The 16,095-nt window shown below is 40.3% G+C and overlaps 1 protein-coding gene across 3 annotated transcripts in view; it reads left to right on the plus strand.

The window, feature by feature from the left end:
• Positions 1–13,341: 13,341 nt before the first annotated feature.
• cdh11 (cadherin 11, type 2, OB-cadherin (osteoblast)) overlaps positions 13,342–16,095 on the plus strand; it is a 109,376-nt gene continuing 106,622 nt past the window's right edge. For 2 of the 3 annotated variants that reach the window (XM_034135922.1, XM_034135924.1), the window contains exon 1: positions 13,342–13,740. The gene's annotated coding sequence lies outside the window, so the exon portion shown is untranslated. Of the gene's footprint in view, positions 13,741–14,517; positions 14,561–16,095 lie in introns of those variants that run through there. The other variant, XM_034135923.1, reaches the window with a different exon arrangement.

Here is a 16,095-nt window from a genome sequence, read left to right on the forward strand (position 1 = left end):
CTGTGGAAGCCGTGGCGCTGTGAAAAGCACGACCAATCATCTGAGCCGGCCCGGCTAAAATAACTGGATGGCCTACCTGCCTGTCAGCCTTCCATCTGTGCACAAACTTATCTCGTGCCCTCATTGGTCATGTGCGCGTTCGTGTGTTGGAGGAGGGGCTCTGTAAGGAAGTCTGAAGGAAGGGGCAGATTTTTTTCGGCTGCGTACTTTCAAGTTCTAGCGCACTCGAGCTGGTTTCTCCAGAATTACATACCCCACCTTTAATGATTGTTTTTAACTTTGGTGCTGCATATCGAGTAATGGACATTTCATTTTTTGTTGGATAATGCTATACCAGGCCTGTGGAAATACACTATTTTATGCATGTTGTTAAAAGATTTTCATTTATATCTCTTTGTCAAAAGGACACAAACCAATTGCACGGTGGTGTTAACGTCTGCTCTTAATATAATTGGCAAAGATTTTTTGCAGCTTAATAGCATAAAAGTTGTCAAAAAAGCAACGACCCCACAAACGATTGTCTTAAACTTTGTTGTGTTTTTACATAACTTGCACCTTTATGTAGTTAGACATGTTACCGCAACTATATTGTGTTTTAACCTCTTTCAAGCATTGTCATAATAGTATTGTTTTTGTTAATTAATGTAGTTGAATGGCCCCTTAAGGAATGATTAAAGTATTATAAAAGTGTCTAATTTAGACCACAAAGTTGCTGCTACATTTCTAACCAAACCAATCATCATGTTTAAGCTTAAGCAAAGATATGTTATAACTATTAGACTGTTATTAATTACATTTCAAATGATAGTAACACCATTTTCAAACTGAAATTAAAGTCGGAACACGTTTTAAGTCGGAGCTCTCTTCGTGATTAAGCTTCTCTCGTTGCATGATTGTCCTTTTCTTTCACTTTTAGCAGGAACAAAAGTTAATTCTGCTCGGACATTAATATGAGAGTCCAAAGTCATGCTGGGAAAATGTGTGGGAGGCAAACTAACAATTACCATTTAAGTACCTTTGAGCAAGGCATCGCTCCAGTGCAGGCGTTCAGTGGACAGCAGGATAGGGTTTGATACATAAACAGTCAGAAAAACACCTTTGAAGTAGGCTGAAGGAGTTAGATATTAAATGTAAGTAGTAGTGAATTAATGTGTATTAAGAACAGAAAAGAAAGGAAAAACTCTTTGAAAAGCAGCAGAATATTTTAGGTGACGATGAAGAAAGTGTGTTAATGAAACCGTGAAGAGAGAAGGAGATGGAAAGGAGCTCTGATTGACATACATACGGATCAGAGTGTCTGTGTTTACTCTCTCAATTTCTTTATCAGTCTGTCACACACACACTCACACACACACACACACACACACACACTCTGCTCAGTCATCAGTGAGGGATAAGATAATGACAGGAGATGCACAATGAGAGGAGTCCTGCTGAGAGAGAAGATGCAGGGAGAATAACATGAGATTGTGTGTGTGTGTGTGCGTGTGCGTGTGCGTGTGCGTGTGTGTGTGTGTGTGTGTGTGTGTGTGTGTGTGTGTGTGTGTGTGTGTTATATTCAGCCTGTGCTCAGCAAGGGGTTGCAGCTAAAGAAAACAGAAGTGGTTTTCGCACATTAGTTGACACACACACACACACACACACACACACACACACACACACACACACACACACACACACACACACACACACACACACACACACACACACACACACACACACACACACACACACACACACACACACACACACACACACACACACACACACACACACACACACACAAACCAGCCTTGAGGAAAGCCTGACCAAAAAGAAAAAAGGTAGTACCAAGATTAACGTTTCGTAAAATACCCCAAGTATTTTTTTCAAACAATTTGTAAGATGTGACCAAATGTTGATCTGTTATCTTGTGAAAATAACATTATCAATTAAAACCCCCCAACAAAAATGATTGCATATGTGTCTTTACAGGGGGGGGGGGGTATTAATTAAATCTCTCATTAGCTGTGGTGTTTTTAAAAGGGATCTGAAATCTCAACACAAACAAAATGGTGTGCCCCCCACTGACAACAAAACACACCCTTCAGCCTTAAACTGATTGACTGAGGGCTTGATATGAGACATGTGTGTGTGTGGGGGGGGGGGGTGACAGTGGGGGGGGTGACAGCCTAACAGCAGGCTTTTTAAAGTGTAGGCGATTGCTCTAAAGTGTGGATGTAGCTTGTTGTTATTTATTGATGAAGGCAAAAACAGTGTATATCTGAGCGTGAACCCCTTCCTCTTTAGGCTATTTGGTGGGATTCATAAATACTGACTTGCACTTATCTAAAGTGATTTACGGTGTCAGCTGAATGCTGGAGAAGCAAGTTGGCTTTCCAAACGCTTCACTACAGTACAAAGAGTGCAGTGCTGATGCCCTGAAGGCCGAAAACCCTCCAAGAGTGACAAAGCATTCTGGGAAATTGTAGGTTGTGTTTCACAATATTGCACATAGAGTTATTAAAAGGGAATCAGTGCTGACATGGCATGAATTTTAACAAGATTACATTCTGAGATTAAGGTCAGAATACTGACTTTAATCTCAGACATTTAAAAAAGAAAGTTCCTCTTTATCTGATTTATATTAGAAGTTTGACTTTAATTTCAGAATTCTAAGCTTTTCCTCACATTTAGATTTTTCCTCAAATTTGGAAATTTTTCTCAGATTTGAAATTTTTCTCATAATTCTGATTTTTTTTCCTCAAATGTTGACTTTTTCTCTCCGATTTTGACTTTTCTCAGATTCTGACTATCTTATCAAATGTTGACATTTTTCCCCAGAATTTGTCTTTTTCTAAAGTGTTGATTTATTTCTCAATTTCTTACTTTATCATAACATTTAGATTTTTTTCTCAAATTTGGACTTTTTTCTCAGATTTGTGATTTCTTTACCGATTTGGACTTTTTTCTCAGAATTGTTTTCTCAGATTCAGATTTTTTCCGCACATTTTTAAAGATCTATGATTGCATTTTATTAACTAATGTTTCTCTTTCCCTTGCTATGGTGATATAGAGTGGAGGTGATATGCAACAAAAACTCTGTCCAAAGAGAAACCAGGCTTGCATTGAAGGCCTTGGACGATTAGTGGCAGCGTGACATGAAGCTTGTGTCTGCACTAAAAGAAAAATAAACTCCTCAAATAATCTACTTGCCAGCATTTATCACATCTTGTCTTTTGTATTTTTGCAAACTTTTCCTACTCAGCCATGAAAACTTTGTGGGTGTTTGCATTTAGACATTGTTATGCACGAATTGTTAAATAAATACACAAACTGATTGATATTCATGTCTGCTGTCAAAAGTTAGTTACCAAGGAAGTGAGAAGTATCAGCGGGACACTTGATTTCAGCATAATCAAGGAGGAGGCAACTGTGACTTAAACATTTACATCTGTTTGATTAAATGTCTTTTAGCTCCCCATTGACTTGCACTAGTTAAACAGTGGTCCCCTGCAGAAAACTGGTCTCCTTTAGAAAAGTGAAGCCTTGTTAAAGTAATGGAACAATTCAACAGAAGCGTAAACTGAACAGCTTGCAGCGGTCTAAAGAGTGAGAAACTTTGGTTCCCCATTGACTACCAAATGCAAATATGCCATAGCAGCCAGTTACTAACGCACAACAGCATGAAACACTTTGGTTGTCTTGAAGAAACGTGTATTTTTAGAAAGAAAAAAAGTGGATTTCTGTTGCAGGGACTTCTTAAAAAAGGCCCCCAATCCATTCCTCCATTCCTTAACTGCAGTGTGTAGCAGCAAGCCCCTGTCAATATGTCCTAATTGGAATGAATTGAGGTAAGAGTAGTGAAGGCAGGTCATGCTGTTTCTGAGTGGGAGACGGAGATTTAAAAAAAGCCAAAGACAGATTTAAAGAAGGATTGAATGAGACAAGGAGAGAAAGAGTTGCTATGCACCAAATTATACTAAAACTGTGGAATCCAACAGTCAATATTTTTGTCAGAAGTCCATTCTCTCATGTCTGGTGTGTGTGTGTGTGTGTCTGTGTGTGTCTGTGTGTGTCTGTGTGTGTGTGTGTGTGTGTGTGTGTGTGTGTGTGTGTGTGTGTGTGTGTGTGTGTGTGTGTGTGTGTGTCTGTGTGTGTCTGTGTGTGTCTGTGTGTGTGTGTGTGTCTGTGTGTGTCTGTGTGTGTCTGTGTGTGTGTGTGCGTGCGTGTGTGTGTGTGTGTGTGTGTGTGTGTTAGGGTGTTAGGGTGCATATGATATGTAAATTGTAGGGCTTCTTCCCCGCTGTTTGAATCAGAAGGCATTGGCCTAGTTCCCATCACTGTCTAAGCAGCCATAACATGCCGTCAGAGATAAGAGAGGGAAACAGAGAGGAGATTGAAATGCAAAGAGTGTACAGAAGTGATGTGTATGTTTCCTTTTTGCAGAGTAACCTGTCTGACTTGAGCTAGATTGTGAAAATGGATGCACTGATTGGGAAAGGATGTACCGATCCTGATTCCAATGTTTACAATAACAACTATGACATGATATGTTTTCAAGAAAGTCAGCATTAGCAGTACACATTCAATCATGTGAAACAACCTTTGTTAAAGCTTTCTCTTACAGGAAAACATTTAGCAAAACACCGCTCCTAAATCATGTTCAGCTCCTTTACAACTCTCTACTCAATATGAACAAGGTTTCAGTTCTTAAATAACCTCACTACATTATGTTTGGGAATCACACCGAGCCATATTTCACCTCCTGTGTATTTTTCAAAAAGAATACTAAAGGTCTGATCTTCCTCCAAGACACTTTAATAGACCCAGACAACAAATGTACTTTTTAAACTTAACTTTAAAACAAACCATATATTTTTATGGCAAACACAGTTGTTTTCAAACCATTGGCATCTTCTCAAAAACTGTTGCACCAATAAACAAATCAATAATTACTAATGTTTTGCCAAAAAAATTGTACATACGTATTTTTGACTTCATACATCAATCAATGCTGTAGTTTATCTCTAGTGTTGATACAGGCTCTGGTTCTGTGGGGTTAGGGTTCACGGTAAGCCTGAGCCAGCCCTAACTGTAAGCTTTATCAAAAAGGTGAGTCTTACGGTATGTGTGTGTGTGTGTGTGTGTGTGTGTGTGTGTGTGTGTGTGTGTGTGTGTGTGTGTGTGTGTGTGTGTGTGTGTGTGTGTGTGTGTGTGTGTGTGTGTGTGTAAACATCCATGTTAACTCTAGCCTGTCCTTTCTCTTAACCTCCAACCCCCTTTACTTTCTTTGTTGGTGGACATGTTTTAATAAATATGTCAGCTGGGAAAAGTCAAACCTCTCATTCCTCTCTCTGCCTCCTTCCCTTTCATTTGTCCTCAAATGTATCCACTTAAAGCCCACTTTCTCCTTCCCTTCACTGCTGCTCACACCGATGGTTAAAGAGGAAGCCGGCGCATGAGTTGAGACTCTGATTAAATGAGTCTGGGGTGTAGGAGGCGAGCTAATGTTTAGCATTGTCTGGCTGATTAAAGCATGGCAAACAACTGATTGCTATGCAGCTCTGCTCCTCACTGCTAACTCATACACAAGGCTGCTCTGTGCTCTCTCTCCACAGCTCTCCATCTCCACATCTCTCACTTTAATTCTCCATCTTTCTCCAGCCTCTGTAAATCTCTCAATCCTCTTCTCTTTGGGTCACTGTGATTTGCTTTATACCTATCACTATTACTAAGTTAGAACGCTTCATTTCCATCCCTTCATCTATGATTGTATTTGCTATCTTTTGCAGGATAGACCTCAATAATATTCTTTTTTTTATAATAATAATTATAACAAAGAAATGCAAAACAGACAAAAAAACGTTCAAGGTACAAACAAATAAAAGTAAATACATTCTCAAATAGTCTCTGTCATGTTCAACAGGGGCAAGGAGAAGCTTAGAAAATGTTTCTGGTCCGACCCCCTCTCGCGTACATTTTCCTTGAAAATCAATGATGAGGTCATCGTCATCAGCGCCTTGTTCGTCATGTTTTATACACATAACCATTTTTTTTTATAACAACAAATAACTTTTACAATGACAACAAATAACCAGTGGCGAGCCGTCAGGGCCCTCTAGGCCCTCTGTGAGGGCCTAAGATATTCCAAAAAATAATATTTAAAAACATTAAAAATATATATATTTTTTTTAAATATATATTTTTTTAATATTATTTTTGTTATATTTTTCATTAGTTTTACCGAAAAAAACTTGATTTAATAAAATAACATTTCCAAAGAAATAAATCCTTCGAATCTGCCTGTTCAGTCTCTGTTTGAATGTCAGTTACTATAGCGGGCCTCTCTGCGATTCACAGAGGGCCCGCTATAGTAACTGAACGAGAGAGTAATGTCAAATGACACAACAATTGACCAATCATATCTTCCCTCTAAATGGGTGGGTTTTATTATCGCGGACTTTATGACGAGTTCCGCCCGCTGTGAAACGTTTCTTGTTTCCATAGCAACAACAACTTCCTGTCAACAGCGTGAACTCGCCTTCAAAATAAAAGCATGCCAAATTACATTTAAGACATACAACTGCAATGAAAGTAACAAACACAATGCAATATCATTTTCAATGTCAAAGAACACAAATTGGGTTCACAGGTGTTGTTTTGTGTGGTAGAGGGTCGCTGTCATTGATGCGTTTTGCACCCTGGGCCATTGTTTTGATATTCCGCTGAAGTATACGCTGTGACGTAATAACTCTTTTTTTTTCTTTTTTTCGAGGGAAGGGGTGGGGGTCAGAGGGCCTACGTATAAAGCTCACGGCTCGCCACTGCAAATAACAAGTATGAGTTCACAGGTCCCGCTCATAACCATTCATGATTTGGTTTCGAAATAATAGTTTTAGTTTAGATAAACTTGTACAATAGTTCAGATCATCATTGCAGTTAGTCCACAGATCAGCACCTTTTGTTGTGATGCAATGAAGTTGATGGATCCATTTTCTCCTATCCTCTTCATGTGTACATTGTATTGTAACGCTCCCTATTCCTCTATCTTCCTACACTTCTCTATCCCTGAATGAAACTCAACCCCTCTCTTATTCTCTGTCCCCCCTCACAGCTATTTTCTAAAATGTCCCCAGCTCAGTTACGCTGCCGACAGCTCAAATTCAATTATTGCAGAGCGTGTGATAATCCCAGGCCACTGATTGGTCACAACACAGCGACACAAGGACGGTCGGAGAGGTAAAGGGAAACAAAAGGAGACATGGTTAATATCTAGATATGGTAAGACTTGTCAAATGTATAAGTGAACGGAAGGAGAGATAAGGAATAAAAAGCTCAACATTTACCCTATTCCTTTGTATCCCCTTAAAGCCCCTGGTATCCTTCAGACTCGAGCTAAAACAAACAACCCTGCCCTTAAAAGCCCAGCCCATAATCCCTGTGTAATCACTACGGCAGCCTCACCACGCATAACCAAAACGTGAGAGTGAAGACAGAGACGTGTGTGTGTGTGTGTGTGTGTGTGTGTGTGTGTGTGTGTGTGTGTGTGTGCGTGCGTGTGTGTCTGTGTGGAATCCACATCAAAGGCCGGAAACTAGAACCACTAAATGCAAAGACACTGGACACATGTATCTTCTGGTACAACAATCGTGTCTGTTTCTTCTGTTTTTTTTTTAGCCAACCACAACTGGAAAGTTTCATGCACATGTCTTATCCAACGTTGCATAAAAAGTATATTTAGTGTTCTCGCCCCTGTGCTAACACAGTCCTTCAAATATCTTTTGAAACCAATACCCTTTTTTCACTACAGTTACGCCATCAAGCATTTTGTGTGACCGTTTTCATATTTTGAGATGAAATTATCATTTTTCATGTTGCACAAATGTCATTTTGTACAATCCACACATGATATTGCCTTGTAAATTGATCTCATGTCCCATGGCTCTAGGGGCTTTATGCCAATATATTACATCTTATTTGCTTCAATGTCATGTCAAGCCAGAACAACAGCAAAACAAAATGGTAGTGTCATCTCTATGTAGGATAAATAACTCATCTCTCAAACCATGATGAAGGAATTCAGCACCTACCAGAGGCTTGTTAACTATCTTAATTGGTCAACATGTGGTCAATCCATCAACTGGATTCAAATCAGTATCCAACACCGTCCTGTTCGATAGGTTGCAAAGATCACCGCTGAAGCTGTCCCTAAACAGCCTGCTACAGTACATGTGTGCACACAATTTACTCTGAATGTCCAACCATTTAAAGCACCAGCCTTTAAGTAACACTCGGGTCATGTTGCAGTTAGTGCAGCATGTATTTCTAAGTGGTGTGTGTTTCCTTTCTCGTGTCCAATCACCCGTAAAATGGCAACAGGCAAACAGGCTTAAACATCCTTAGTCACACACACACACACACACACACACACACACACACACACACACACACACACACACACACACACACACACACACACACACACACACACACACACACACACACACACACACACACACACACACACACACACACACACACACACACAGTTGTCTGAAGTAGTGCAGTTTGGAGGTGTTAATACTTTATAACCGAGACGTGTTCAAGGTGAAGAGGGAAACAGCTCTGTCATCGTGCCGCTTCCTCTCCCTGTCCTTGCACTCTTTCCTTGTGTTTTAAATTGACTTTTAGCTTCTGTTTCTGTTCTTTTCAATATGTCTGTACAGTTGTGTGTGTATGCACGTTGGCCCGGCTCACGTTGAATATACTCTTACTGTTTGGGGTTTGTGGGTCAGTGTGTTCGTCTTCAGATGTTTACACCGTGACACACACTCCTTAATGTGCCATGTTTCAGTTTCAGATGCTGGTCATTACATACGTTAATGTACACGCTTTGCCGTTTGCTATGTCAATCTGACATGGTTTCACGCTGGGCAACATTTCCTCCTTCAAACATCTTCTATTTTTATTCTCTGTTATCCTTGGGCTGAACATGTGCTGACTAACACCATCACATTTCTAACCTAAAGAGTTATTCTACAAAGTGCTTGTTATGGTTATGTGATTCTATACAGCAAGGACACTCGTGAAAAGCAGCCCCAAAGGCATTCAAAGCAAGTCTTCCTTAACGTAATGATACTCCAACGAGTCCTTTCTATATTACATTTTCAGTTTACCCATGACCTGACAACCCTCGCTTATATGTTGCATTCTATAGAGCGCATGCTGACAGTTAGCCAGTTAGAAAACACTAAACAAACACATGTGAACACCAGTGAACATCCAGGGAGCGGACTGCTGCCCCCCCGCTGTCTCACGGAGAGATACCGCAGGTCTTTCCTTCCTGCAGCGATCAGACTATACAACCAGCACAGCCCCTAGTTGACCCCCCCACACACACCACAACACAGACTTTATCACCCCTTGCTGCTAAATACCAACAAACTAGTGCAATATGTGCAATATATAAATGCCGTTAATAACTGTGTAATATACCTGGCTGCTAAATCCTTAGAACTGTTACAAGGTGTGTATTTTGTATTTTGTAAATTGTGTAACTTGCTGCTGTTAAATACCAACCACCTATGTGCAATATGTGCAAGATGTGCAATATATATAGATGCCGTTAATAACTGTGTAATATATACCTGGCTGCTAAATCCTAAGAACTGTTACAGGATGTGTATTTTTTTTTATTATGTCACTTTTTTTTTTTTATTATATATTTTTTCATTATATCATAACTTAGTACTTTTTTTTAAAATGCATGTCACATATTTAACATAAGTAACATTAAGCTGTCTGTGGCTCTTTTTCCTGCTGTAACTACGCAAATGTCCCCTCTGTGGGACTAATAAAGGTATTCTGATTCTGATCTGATGTCAACACAAGTGTGCAGGCAGCGATAAAACTGTCTTTTGAAACAAACGTCATGATAGGGTGAAGATGAACCTTGAAAAAAAAAAGTATATGTTCATAAAATCGATAAGTTTAAGAATAGAAAACACTGTTAATGATAGACATGGTTTAAGAGTTTAAAAATCACATAGAGAAAATGTATAAATTAACTAACACATCATATACTTGGAGATATCGGCAATATGTTAGAAAATGGACTGTATACTTATACAACCCTTTATCCAGTCTTTACGACCCATCAAAGCGCTTTAGTCATCACAAGTCATCATTCACATTTCATTCAGACAACAATGTGCCATTTACTATAAGCTAACATTCACACATGTTAACACAACGTTGCCAGGAGCAATTTGGGGTTAAGTCATGATCGAAACCACAACCTTACGATTGAAAGACGACCGCACTCTCTCACAGTCACAGTCGCCTGTGATTGTTACAGTGAAATCTGATTTACAGTCAAAATCAAATCCTCAAACATCACAAAACATGTTTGTCTCAGTGGGCTTTAACGATTACACACAAACAACAGTGCATTCAGGTTCCTGAGATCAAATCGCCAAAATAATCGAGTATTTGTTTTATCCTCTACTTCAATTCAATGTCTTACATTTTGAATTTGAAAAAAAAGTTGAGGTTTTTTTATCCATTTCTTTTTGTTCGTTTTTTTTACTACAAATGCCCCCAAAAACCTTTCCAGGAGAAAAATCTCAGTTTGAAAGTTGAAGACTGATCGTTTCTGATCCAGACGTTTTGTGGGGTGAAAATTGGTTGAACAGTTTGGTCCTCGATCATCAGAAACAGAAAGGTGAGAGGACAAGCTTCATAAAAAATCATGAAAAGAAAATATATGTCTCTGACCGGGGAGGAAAATCAATCCATCTTTTAGTTTTCAGATATCTTGCTGCCCCTAACTTAGACACATATTAAAAAACAACTAAATAATATGAAGAGATTGGGTTAAGGACTTAAAGCCAATGTGCATTAAGCATTTGAATACATCCAAAAGACTGACTCATTCATTGAAATGCATTCTATCTGCATACTAGACATCCAGGAAAGAAAGGATGGGTGCAAAAAGAGTCTGCAGTTGTTTACAAGTTCCAAAAATATCCTTTAATTACATTTGACAACCTGCCCTTTATCTTAATCTAATTATGTCATTTTGCATCCAATGTAATAAAGGCCTGCCAAATGCAATAATGAAAATGTGTATTATCATCTAGTGTTCCCCGCTGAATGGAAGCCCCTGCTGGCCCGGTAACAAATGAGCACGGTGTCAGAGCTTTTCAAACCCTGCCATTATCAAAACACAGACATTTACAAAAAGGACTGCCTAGCGCTCAGAGCCATTCAAAACAAATTGACATCCGGCGCTGATGCTTTGTGAGGAAACGTTTCCTGAAATGTCTCAATGTAGGACACAGAAGAGCTGCAAAACTGTATGATTATATATATATATATATAGTATTACCATGTTGTATTGTTAGTTAGTGAACTGGACCTAGCTGTTAATTAAGAAGAAATATCTCAACAAATCCTAAAAAACACATGATAGAACATCTTGTTTTGCCAAACTATAGAACCACATAGACTTTTTATCAGATGTCATTATGTTGTTTAGCAGAACATGTAAATGTGACCTTGTTACAGACCTACAGTCCTTTCAGAATAAACACAGGTCTCCACAGGGTCATTCTTAGTTAGGATAAGGCAACATCATTATTTAGTCAGGTTTGGGGATACCATTGTTGTTGGGAAAAATTATACGGAAGTGGCGTTGTTAAGTGCGAAAGTATTGTAACAAATACATATTTCTGGTTCCACCCAGGACACAAAGATGTCTCCTGGCTAAAAGTCTGTACTTTTTGGATAAAAAGTTTATACTCAATCAGTTCTTACTCAATCTCTTGTTCGACCTTTCAGCAAACCGTCCTGATCGTCATAATAACTACGGCCCCTAGAGGGCTTTATCGTTTGAGCCTCTGACATGACGTCTCGTTTTTGTAATTGTACACATGTAAAATACAAATCATACAATATTTACTTAGAATAGTTACATTGTACACATGACTAAATGATAGACTACCTGTTTGCTTGCTAGCCAAAATATGTTACAGAACTGCCTCCAAATGCGCTGAAGGTAAACGGATAAAAACTGATATACAGTAAGTCCTCCAACGGAGATATCTCTGTTGGAGGACTTACTGTATATCAGTTTTTTTCCGTTCGTATCATATGATATTGACAATATGATTTAAGTAAAAGGTGCATTTGAAAGCATTAATTATACAGAACTTCCTTTGATTTTATATCAGTGGAAGCGTTTTTTTGAGCTCTGCTTGTTCTAAAGAGGACCCTTTCTGTCAAATGTGGGGAATAATGTCTACAAGAGGCAGCAAACATGTGAACACCATTCACTTTAATCTGATACCTTGTTTAAAGAAATCTGTGTATTTGACTGTATACTGTGAACATCTGGAATATATCCACAAGAAAGCTGTAGGCTACATATGTCTCTGACACACTTCTGCAAATACATATTTAGTCAGAAAACGAGTTAAATGATGACACTTAAATATAATGATATGAATAAATAAAAAGTGTGGCTTTACTCAAATACATCCCAAAAGGAGACATTCATAAACCTTCCGTTATACCTGGCTGAACTCTTTTCCCTAGAGTATATTCCCTCTTTGTCCTGATTGGCCAGTTGCTATTTTAAACGGTGCTGTTAATGAGCCAATCATCTTTCAGAAAGAAGGGTCTTCCACAGACGCTCCTCCCTCTTCTCCTGTCATTGGTTGCCTTTGAGATTCTAAGTATACGCTTTCAGCCAATGAGGAGAGAGCAACTGTTGCATTCAAAGACCCCCCCCCCCCCCGCCCCCTCCTTCTGCTGCAGCCTCTCAGTCTGGATTCAGATCTGAAGAGAGGAACAGTGTCATGATAAAGGGGGAATTATGTGACCTAACACTTATGCATTAAATACAACAAATATATCGCAGCATAAGTGTTTTTTTACACACAAATCTACATACATTTAAATACATTTAAACCACAACTTTGCTTCACATCTGCAAAAGTCAAAAGTGGCTCTTTCGAGATGTATTGCCCTTAATATGTTGTATATATAATTTATGTAATGCCACGACTAATTCCCACATCCCCATGTTGATTTAAATATGAACGTAATAACGAGATATCATATGATTACTGTAACAAGCCCGAATAAACCGACAGAGGAGAAAGTGAGAGAGGATTACTCTAGTTTCCAACGCCCTCCATCGGCAGCGACATCTCCCTCCCTCTCTCTCTCCCCCCCCCCCCCCCCCTCTCTCTCGCGTTCTCTCCCCCCTCCTCCCTTTGCTGCTGCCGCGCGCCCGTTCGTCTCGCTCACACCGCTTCCGAGGCTCGTGGAGAGAGGACGGATAAACGGCGCTGACTGAACCGGATTTCATACCCGGAGGAGGGAGGGATGCCACGGTGATTTCCCTTTTTATTCTCCTGACAACCACCTCTATCACCACCACTCCTTTCCATCACTTCAGTATTGGAACCTTATCAAGAAGACTGTCTGTCATCATTTTAATTTCATCTTGCTTGATTGGTAAGGGGATTTTTCTGCCTCTGCGCTCCAGCGGATAGAAAAAAGGACATTTTGGGTTTGTTTTTTTCTCCTCCAAGCGCACACTCCTAACAGAACAAACTGGGGTTCCCATCAGTGGATGTGTTGGACATCTGATAGAAGAAGCAGTACTTGTTGAGAGATCGGCTTGTATGTATTGGGGGGGATTTCCTTGGAGAGACGGACGGCTGCGCACGGACTCTCTCACTTCCAAAGGTAAGGCTTAAGTTAAATAATTCTGCATCCACACAGTCCCATTCATCCCCTTCGTTTCTGCGGAGGCTTTTTAATGAGCGTAAAAACCGGAGAGAGAGACCGGAGTGAGGGCTCTCGGTTCCCGGGATGCTGGTTCGAGTCTGGATTGGTCCAAACGCAGGGTTGTCACACATCAATTACACATTAAAATATCACCATGGACGTTTATGTGTGAGATACTAAGGAATATCACCACAGAGTGTTTGCGCATTACAGGTAAAGTGAGAGTGTGTTTGCTCTGCTGCTGAATCTGAGCTCACTTTCTTCAGTGGATGACGGTTGGATTGGTGCGTTTTATTCACACACTGTATTTCTTCACATTTCGAGCGCAGTGTGTGTCTGAGTGCGTTTTTTTCGCTCGTTTGGTGTGTCCCTGCGCGTCTGCGAGAGTGCATATCTGTGTGTGTGTGTGTGTGTATGCAAGTGTGTGTGTCTGGCCACGTATAAAGGCAGATCTCGGTGTGCATGCAGGCTCTCTTTTCGCTGCCTCCCGGAGCCTGTGCGTAACGGCGACGCACAACTTTTATTTGGATCACCGTTCACATGGGCTACATGTGGATCACATCATTCATAAAGGAGAGAAACCATTCAATCACTTCAACAATTCAAACGAGGCATACTTTTCTTGGAGTGGCAGCTATTTTACTGTCGTCCTCTTTTATCACAGTTTAAATAACCAACTCTATGCTCTCTCATCGTCATTTCCTCAGACTCGTCTTTGCACGGCTCATTTTCTCTGGAATCAAGCTCTTGAAATGAGAATCCCTAAAGATCCAATATGGTTAGTATTCAGTCCATTTTAATACTTAATACGGTCTTTGCTCTCTCCATGTGGTGAAAGTGCATAAAATTGCTTAGATATCATTGTGCCCGTAGGGTCATTTCAGACACATTCTGCACTCAATTATGTCCGCGCGCGTTGCTCCGCGTGCCTGCAGGGCCACATTATAGACCAGCTTTTAATTGTTGCGCATGCATATACCATTGAAATCTTAGTGCTGGTTGCTATATGATAAATTATGGATGCACGGGGCACCGAGCTGCTGATGAGTCGGTTTCAGTGAGTGAGATATCGGGGTATAATTTGGGCAGCTGCAATTCCGCTGCGTTTTCAGGGAGAGGCGGTCTGGAGTCTTTGGTATTCATGGCACAGCTCAAGATTGCTGCTCTGAAGCAATAATCTCTCCCTCTCCACCTCTCTCTCATTCTGTCTCCCACACTGTTGCTCTATGAAATGTCTCCCCCCTTCTCAGGCTCTCTCCCTTCTGTTTTAGTCTTATGGGAGCCATTGAGAAAATCATTTGCTGTTGTGTTTTCTTGTTGTTTCTTTAATCTGCAAACCCTTCGGAGGAACTTGCTGCAGTTTGTTAAACAAAGAGAAACTTATTGTATCCTCTCAGGTGATTTTTTTCTTGTTTACAGTGTTGTATCAGCGTTTTCCTCCACACATCCTTATTGTGTGGTTACTTCTCAGACAGTGCTTCGCTGTTTATTCCCGCCCCCCTGCATTTTCCTAATTAGTCTTCAGACCAGTCAACATTTTTAGAAGAAACACTGAATTCTTCCTTTTGTCTTCCGGCTCTGTGAGTTTAATTTGTGGCCACTCAGAAGACACATCACAGGAACATAATGCCTGTGTTGAATTGCAGCTTTTTTCTTCTTATAGTTGCTGTTTGACCGGGCTTAACATCACAACATTCTCACGCATGCAGTGTTTTTGTAAACAGCACAACAGTATTGCCCAATTTGTGCTCCATGATGTTTTGCTTAATTCACTCATTAATTCTTCTAGCGCCCTGCATTTCGGTCATAGTAACTCAGCTTGAAGGGAGAGAATCAAGAGGAAATGAGAGAGGAGAAACAAGGACATAAGAGTGAAATCAGTGTTTCATCAGAGAACCACCGCCGTCTGAGACCTGCAGACAGAAAGTGCTCGTCATCACTTGGCTATCTCAGGACATCTAGCTGCCTTCCTAGGGCTTTTATGTCTGGGAATGTGATTGTATATTCTTTAAAAGCAGAAGCCCCTTGTATCATGGTGAGCAGTATAGCAACCTGGCTGTGGATGACACATGAAAGCAGTTGGGATATAACACTTTTCACTGATGTTCAGCCAGGAAAATGGCAGAGAGAGTGACAGTAATGTCGGCAGTTTTGTGTACGCAGTGGCAGGACCTGGCAGTGGAAATGCTCTGTGTTCCTTATAGAGATATCATTACATGTGTGCATCGCTTCAACTCTGTTTGAAAAGACACAACTAGGCCAGAGAATGAAGCTACGCTGCTAATCAAGGTTACAGACTGTGTTTGCGGGGAG

Source organism: Trematomus bernacchii, unplaced genomic scaffold (assembly GCF_902827165.1).
Source record: "Trematomus bernacchii unplaced genomic scaffold, fTreBer1.1, whole genome shotgun sequence".
Classification (NCBI taxonomy): domain Eukaryota; kingdom Metazoa; phylum Chordata; class Actinopteri; order Perciformes; family Nototheniidae; genus Trematomus; species Trematomus bernacchii.